This window comes from Convolutriloba macropyga, chromosome 14 (assembly GCF_964194025.1).
Source record: "Convolutriloba macropyga chromosome 14, txConMacr16.3, whole genome shotgun sequence".
Taxonomy (NCBI): Eukaryota; Metazoa; Xenacoelomorpha; order Acoela; family Convolutidae; genus Convolutriloba; species Convolutriloba macropyga.
The window spans coordinates 43680760-43689935 of NC_134481.1; positions in this window are offsets into that span (position 1 = coordinate 43680760).

The window sequence follows — 9176 nt, forward strand, 5'->3', positions numbered from 1 at the left end:
GAAAAAATGGCCAGACAAAGAAACTGAAATCTTTTACAGTGGACTGCTAATAATACGTGAATTAATCAACGATCGTAACTCTGTTATAGAAGATGTGAAAACAAAGAAAACAACAACAGGTCCAGTTGATCCATTCAAACGTTTTAACAGCGGAAGTGCTACGACTGCTAAAAAAGAAACTAAAAAGGCAAAGAGTGATACCAAAATAGCACCAAATGACTGTACGGAGGACAACAAATTTGTGGGAACCGAATTAGTCACTCCAAAATTGGATGACACAGAAAGGAGAGAAGTTATTCCTGAAGAGATAATAGTCAATTTAACCCTAGTACTAGACTCACAATGAGACAATCAAGGAAGAATTGTTTGAGACACCAAGGGGTGGCAGTAAATGAGAATCAATAGCTACTAACACAAACAACAAGAGCAGAAGCAACAAAATACCTGAGCTCAAAGTAGCTACACTGCGGAAGCGGGATAGCCTGATGGATACAACCGAAAGAAGTGAAGGCGAATATTTTCTAAAGAGAAGCACGACTTCTACTTCGCAGAATGTAAGCCAACAACGATATCAAAGAAGTGTGTCGGGAATAACAAGACCACGGAACTTGAGAGAGTTTTTTCTATTCAAGGAAAACGATTCAGAGGAAAAATTTGATAATGACTTATTTTTATAAAAAGGTGATACAAAAAAGCAGAGGGCGTGGAAATCACATTGGAAACTGCAATTGAACTGGAAACTTCTCCAATTGGTTAGCACATTAGGGTTCTCTATCCTCAACAATTGTAGGGTATGACTTTGAGAAAATTCTGCAGACGCAAAAATTAGCCTTGTCTGAACGGACCAAATGCGGAACGTCACGTTTCAAGGAGGAGCAGATAAACTAAGGAGGACTCATCTACTGAGGAATAGCATCTGAGAATAGCATGAGTAAAATAGAATACTGCATGTACAGACCTGCATATAGTGTAACTACGCTAAAAAAAGTTGATGGCAATATACATCAACGAGAAAACACAAATAATTCCAACGTTTTACCCTTTAATGTAGTCAGTCTGCCAAAAATTGTGGCAGGGACACAAAATTTGTTACCGGGACTTGTTGACTTTGAATACAGTGGTCCCAAAGAAATACTTAATGGGATGATTTGTGGCGCAAGCGACTCAGAGTTTGTCCAGAAAATAACAAAAACATTCATGAAAGGCGGAGAGGAGAAAGGAGTAAACTATGTCTACCCCGTTGGCTGGATCAAACCAAAAGGTGAAAAACAAGAAAATAACATCATGATAAATGCTGAAATATTCATAGGGCCTTTGTTCATTCAAACAAAGGAAATTTCGTTGTATTTTAGAGACCCTCTGAAACAAGAGCAAATATTGCTATATAAAGGAGAAAAGGTTGAATCAGATTCCGTACAATATATACTTGACCAAAATACAAAACCAAATATGTTTACAATAGTTATTTTTTTGAACTCGACATCAGCAAAGATAGTCAACGCCGTAAAACAATATGTATTTGGTCAACAAGTTAGACGGAAAAATAATTTTAGTAGTTTAGGTAAAAGCAAAACCAAACAGGTAGACGATTTTCAACTTTTTGAAACAAACGACACGAACTTATATTAGGAGGATCAAGGAACGTAATTTTGCATCAACAAATATATCTGAGACAAATCTCAGCGACACAAAGCTTGATGAACTATTTTGTAGGATTTTCGAGTTATGTTCAAAAATTTGAAAAAGTTAGAGCGCATTAAATTGTCATGAAGAAAAAGTGCAGAGCTATGATTCTAACTACACAAATAAATGGAAACTCACACCAAGTTTTCGTAAATCAACAAAACGCTATGGGATTGCACTCCAAAAGAGAGGGAGGAGTAACTTATGTACATAGTGCGCTTAAGTTGTCGTCCGTGACAAAAGAAATTTCTGTTGTACTAAGGAAGTACCAGTTAGTTTGTTCTCTGACAACGGTTCAAAGGAATAAGATACGTGAACCCCAATTCTAAAGTGTTCTATAAAAGTTTTTATAAAAACGAACTGCGACCCTTTGTACCCAACCGCACTTGAGTTGCAGGACGGGTCATGGATTACACACGACCGGTTACTAGAACTGATTGATAAGCCCGATGAGATGCCCAATCAGATTCTAAGCGCCAATTGGTCAAGTACTGCAGCGATGGAAGGGCTTTTCAATTATGATCACCTTGATTTTAGTAAGACAGCCCAAAGGTTAAGACACTCGAGAAAAAAAACAGGACGAGAAGTTTTCCTGGGAAAAGGGGGCTTCCTGAGATCTTAGAGTATTTCAACATGGACTTCCGAAACAAAAACCAGTGGGACGTACTCTTAATTTTTAGTTACTTTGGTGGTAAAGTGAAACAAATCTGGCATGTGGACAAGGAGGTCACCATAAGCTTGATGACTGTCATAAGCTTGATGACTGCAGCCCATTAAATCAATGGGGAAATTAGGTTAGTTTCATTATCTCAAACAACGTTCTAGAGAACAAAATTTGAAACGAAAAAGGACCACAATTGAGCTGTGTGACCGTGACACAAACATTGTAGTTGTAAAAGCAAAAAATAGCTAAATTTGTCCCAAAATTAATCAAAATTGAAATTGATACACTGGACTAATTGTGTTTTGTAATACGTAGGAATGGCTGAATCAAAAGTGGGAGATTAAGGTTTTTACCTACCCGAGCACTGCGAAGTGAAGTCAAACGTCAGGCATCAGGTTTATAGGATTATTATTATGACGTCCATTAAAAGATATGTAGTACTCATAATTCAGCTTCAGTCCCCCAATATTGTAGACAGAGCTCCAATCAGTGTAAGGGAGCTGAATGAGCTGCAAGGGAAAATTGAAGAACAGCAAAGAAAAATAAACAACAGCGAAAGGCTGGGAACTACTAGGGATTGGCTCAAAAAAGAGCTTCGGCAGTTAAAGCTAGAAAGTCAAAATTTACATGAGCAACTCCTAGAGACAAAATGATTACTTGCAAACGCTGAGAGTTAGCGGGAGGCCTACAGGAGGCAGATTGAAATATTGAACAGAGAGTTGGAAAATGCTAAAAGCCGAGCAGAAAGCAAAACAAAGGAAAATGTCACTCCAGTAGATGAGCTGGAGGGTTTATCTCGTGAGCTGGAGATGTCGAGGAAGATATCAGAAAACTTGAAGTAGGGTGACAACGGAGGAGACATAAAGAAAGCTCATTCAGAGTTGGCTGGAGGCTATAAATGCACAAAGCCCTCTCAGTTGACCACGCAATCTATACGAGCCGCTGTTCCTGCCTCAAAGGGCAACAACCACAACAATTCTGAAACACTACAAAGCGTTATCTTTGGTGTGTCATCCGGACAAGAGTCGTCGGGAGGACCTGTTCAATATTATTTTGCAGGCAAAAAATTTTATGGAGGACCAGAAATCCCTAAATATTTATATAAAATACGGATTAGAAAAAGCAGAAATATAAGTGAACTCAAATAAGGACCAATAGAAAAGCTTCTGAGTGATTTCAACACTGATTTTCATTAGAGATTTTTATTTTCAAAAATTTTAGATATATTTTTAGTAACAAAAACAGATTGTAATCAAGAGCAAACCAGCTTTCAACAGAAAAACAAAATCATCATAAATTATGATGGGAATCATCACGAATTTCTACTTTGACGGGATTCGTCAAGAATGTTTCTTCTTGAAAAGATTCGTCAAGCAGGTAACCCGTTGGTAAAAGTAGTGGTAAAAAAAGACTCAATTCTTTGTTAGGGAAGAACATAAAAGCGTACAATAATGCTAAAACAACTTTTACAGATCAGGAGTGTATTAAACTAAGATTAAATCCTGCAAAAAGAGCAAAAGCATTTCACATAAAAAAACATGAGTTTTCCAGGTCAAAGTATTCAATTCGAGTGCGTAAAAACTGGTCAATTGCATTTGTTAACAGACATATAGACATGTCAAAGTCGATAATCTTCAATCGCATCAGATGACTTGCGGCATGTTGAGATTGATTCAAAAAGTGTTCACGTGTCTTAAATTTCCTGTTTTTTGAAATTTCAAAATGTCCAAACTGATGAGTTCTTGATGTCGAGCAGACAAAAGTTGCATTGAAAATCGAATCAATAAAACAATTTAGTTATTCCCATAGAAGGAGTAGGTCTGTTTTTATTAGCTGAAAAGAAACGGGCAAGATGTCCAAGACTTTCAAACTTTCAAGGTAAGACCATTTACAATTCAGAACTCATTTGAGACAGCGGTGTTGAAACTATTCCAATTTTCGCAATGATGAAATTGAAGAATGCCACAGAGGTAAACCGCACTCCAAAATAGACGACACAATCGATTTATATAAAACTTTTCTTCTAGACACATAAACTCCGATTCGAACACTACGTTTCAGAAAAATTAAAAATTTGTAGCCTTTGCAATGCTGAGGTCAACAAGCTTATCCCAAAACAATGAACTTGTCACAGTGATGCTCAAATCCACAATTGAATCCAAGTGTTTCAAGCGCAACCCATTCATAGATAGGTCAGCATTTATGTAGCGTTGACTAAAAGACAAAATTTTACACTTGTCCGGATGAAAGTCCAACTCGATTAAAATTGACCAGGAGGATAAGCTGTCTATATCATTTTGATTTTCGTCGATTGAAGAAACAGAAAACAATTGAGGCTCATCGCAATAAAGAAAACATTCAGAATGTTCTATTGAGTCTGTAATATCGTTTATAAAAATGATAAAGAGAAGTGGACCCAGCACGCTACCTGATGTCAACCCTACTTCACTTGAAAAACATCAATCAATTTTAATAACTTGCTTTCGACCGATGGGTTATGGTTGAGAGAGCATTAGGGGATTGTGATCAAGACCAAATGAAGATAATTTATGTAATAGTAACCCGTGCGAAACTGAGTCAAAAGCTTTTTTCACATCAAAATATACAGTTAAGCAATTGCGAGTTGTATCTTTAGCGGCATTAACTTTGTCCAAGAACGAAATGAGTTGAGTGACTGTGCTACGTTGTTTCATGAACCCGTGTTGTTCACATTTTTTTGCAACAGACTCGTGAGTAAATGAAGTTAAATATTAAACGCTCAAAAACAATTGACAATTTAGATAGGGTGCTGATAGGTCTGTAGTTTGTCACATCGGATGTTGACCCAGATTTGTGACGCGGAGTAACGGTTGACGTTTTCCACTGAGAAGGCCACTGCTGACTTTTAGTAATACGCAAGAAAATCTCGAAGACCATTGGTGACAATTATTGAGCACATTTTCTGAGTACGAAAGACGGAATTGAGTCCGAGTCCATGTCATTGATGAATCGTCGGGAATTCTGCGTAGCAAATTGTCTACATTGTCAATTCCAAGTGGATGCTACCATCCACTTGGATTTCTGGTAAAATGAATGAAATAGCTTTGAAAACCGAACTGAAAAACGTATTGAAAAGCTGAACATTCTCAAAGCTGCTACCAGCTTTGATGCTGCCAAAAAACATCGAGGAAGGATACATCGAATTTAATTTCAGTGACCGCAGCAATCGATAACCATGCTTCGTATTTTTCAAGTTCAGCTGTTCAACCAAAGAGAATCTGTCCAGTTCAATAGAAGTATCAATGTCTTCATTCAGTTATAGCCTCTGAAACTCTAATTTGGTAGAGAACGATTTTGATAGCTTTCTGGTAATTGTGTCACGTTTGTTCAATAGATGTATTGTATGAGAAGAAAACAAAAATGGCACGTCGAGTCTTTTTTTTTCTTAACTTTCAAAGATTTTGACAAAGCCAAATAAAAGTTATCGTACCAAAAATAATAGTAGTCAAGGTGAAGGGACGGATCAGAAGAAAAAAACAATTAAATTGTGTCATTTCTGTGTTGAAATTGAGTGCATTGGAAGACGATTTAGCACAGAACTTTGCACAAGTGCTGCAACTATGTAACGCCACTTGAGAGCAAACAACTTTGAGGCCAGTAAAAGAGGCATCTAAAACCGCATAGGAAAGAGTATCTACTGTGGACAAAACGAGATATAAATTGTTGCCGCGACTGTGTGTTGGCATGTCAATGAACTGGTTTAGACCGCAGTCATTGACGATATCAAGAATTTGTCATTCGCCTGTGCTTTTAGCAGTTAGGTTTGTCCAATCAATTCCCGGAAAATTGTAGTCACCTAGAAAAAAGTAAGAATAGTTTGCTATACTTCTAAAATAAGAAAAAGAAGAAAAAAGATTGTTGTATTGGCTAAAACAATTCGCAATGGTTGATATTTCAATCGAGTACCGCGAGGACGCTGGAGGTATGTAGACATTAACGAAGAATAATAAATTTTTTCACAGATAACTGCACAGCAACAACAAAAAGAAAAAGTTTCAATCGTTATGTCTAGGGCTTCTAAATTGCCGTTTGAACGTGACGCAATCACAACTCCTCCATGTTCTCTAACCTCCCGATCATTACGTGATATTATTTCATAACAGAAACTCAAAAAAAATTCAGAATTTTTCTTTTCTCCCATGAGCCAGGTTTCTGTAAGGAAGACAAAATTTGCATCCCCGGTCAAAGCTAATTTCAAAATATTGTGACGCATCTCAAGGCTTCTGGCTGATTGGCAATTAAAAAGCAAACAATTTAGGTTTTCCAGTCATGAAGCTACCTCCTTGACAGGAACAATATCGCCCTTACAGTACAATTTATGCTTTTTGATTCTGAATTCGGACGAGGAAAGAAATTTCCTGAGATAAACCGGATGTTTGTAGTCCTGCAATATGAAGCTTCGTGCAAAACATCTAGATAAGAAATGGGGACTCTCACAAGTAATTAAGAAAGGTCTACATTTACGAAGTTCACCAATCTATGACATTGATTTGCCCAGCCGTCTAAAACAGACAACATTACCATCGGCTTTAAGTCCAATATGATTCAAAACACCATCTATTTCTGTGAAGTCAATGTCAATCCGAGCCTTATTTGAATCACCACTTTCGGGTACACCATTAACAATAAGTTTCATACTATCGTCTCTATCTTGATGAATGTAGTCATTGCTCTGGTTAACATTTTGCGGTCGCCGGTGTACAACTACAGAATCTGGTTCCTTTTCAGTAACTTTTTCGATGGCCTTGGGTATTGCATTTTCGAGCACAGTTGAAATTTTGTTTTCAAATGATTCAAGAACAGAGGCCTGTTTAGCATCAGTGGTGAAAATATCGCTGCTTATGTATATATCGCGAAGCCAAACACAATTTCATGATGCACCAAGCCAATTCACTTCATCGATTTTTAGAGCAACACAAACTCTGTGATAGGAGTTGCCACACTTTTCACAATAAATGGCCGCCATATCATCATTTTTCAGTGTCTTCTTGCAGGTAGAAATTTTTGGGTTATTTGTCCTCGTCATAGCACTCATTAATATGAAAGTATTTTATCTGAGATATTATCTAACAAGGTCCCATGCGAGTAAGAATAACAATGAGAAAATCCCGAACCGATTAGAGAAAATGGTAAAAACAAACCAAGATAAACTAAACATTGATATGACCACAACCAACCACCATAATAGTAACCTCAACTCATAAATTCAGTTGACGTCCTCAAGCATCAAATTTTCTTAATATTCACTTCAGTAACAACTCTCTTGTAAATTTCTATTTCAAATTTTAAATTTACTCTGTACCAATTGTTAAATATTTCTAACTCAAAATTTAAACCTTGACTTTATACAGTTTCTTTAGCTTACACCCAATGAATAAATTGCTTTAGAAAGCCCCTGTCCAGTACCTTATCAGCATAAAGTGCACAGATATTTAAAAAATGTCAATGAAGCGGTAGCTCTTTTAACAATGATTTCTTCTGTTTAGAGGTCCTTCCATTTTTCTGTATTATCAGAACCGATTTCATTACCAGATACTCTGCAACTGTCAAATATCTCTACTTCATTGTGAACAAAAATCTGCTGTGCTTTTTCAATAATAAGTACTTTTGTAATCACATGGCACTTGCCGAGATGGTAACCGAAAGCTGTACTTTATTTTTCCAAGGAGTCAAAAAGATTTTACTGGTTATCAAGAGAGCCGACGGCAATACCATCATTGGCATACATTTTTTGAGCTAAGAACCAATCGTCAAGAATTTCAATTAAAGTGACTAAGGTAATTAACAGATAATACGACACATCGACATTGCCAGGGGCACATTTGTTTTCCTTACTGAGAGTTTTTTGTTGGTTAATAAACAAATTTTGTTTTACGATTTGAATTAAATGTGTAATGATATATAGAGGGGCATAATTACTCGGTGTTACTTAAGGCATGATCACGTTTGGGACTATTGAAAGCGTTTTTTGGGTTGATAAGCAAGATCGCTTCGGAATTTGTGTTATTTAAAGCAGCTCTCAATGATTGAATGAAATGTTCAATCCCTTCCTTTTGACATTTACCTAGTTGTTGACCACCACCTAATATCTTAATGTCGGTTTTAACACACTTGACAAAAGTTGTAAAAAAAACCAATAAAGGGCCGTGTACACCATTCGGCATCGATGGATGTAGGTCGAAAAATAGGGCATGATGAGTAGCACTTAGTAGCCGGATGCTGCACTCCAAGCTGTTCCCCTCCAGACAGTGTAAAGACGGCCCAGTCACAAAAATAAATAACAAGTGGAGAGGAAAGCACCTATATATATATATATATGTATATAGCACACGTAGGGAACTAGAATGGAAGGATTAAAATAAAAATGGAACATCAAGGAATAAGCAAATGAATAAAGATAAGCAGCCAGACACTCAGTGCAGCCTTCCCTCCTCCACGACGGCGCTAATCGAAGTCTCACTGAGAACACGAGGCTTGAGGGCACGACATCCCATCAAGCAGAGAACTTGGACGAACTTGACAAAAGTTCGTCCAATAATTCGCTTTAGAACTTACACTTCCTATCAATCGTACACCGGGGCATTTATCAAGAGCTATCAACCGACATGATTTATACGGAAGGAAAGTCAAATGAGAAGTTGCTATGCGTATTGCCTGTGTGCTTGCTAAATCTGCGTTGTAACCTCTAAGTTAGTTCTAACCCCTTACTGAACTGATTTATAGATATAAGGGCTGACCCCCCTCTCCCTACTACCCTAAAAGGGGAGGGGTTTTAGCTTAATTTTCGTTT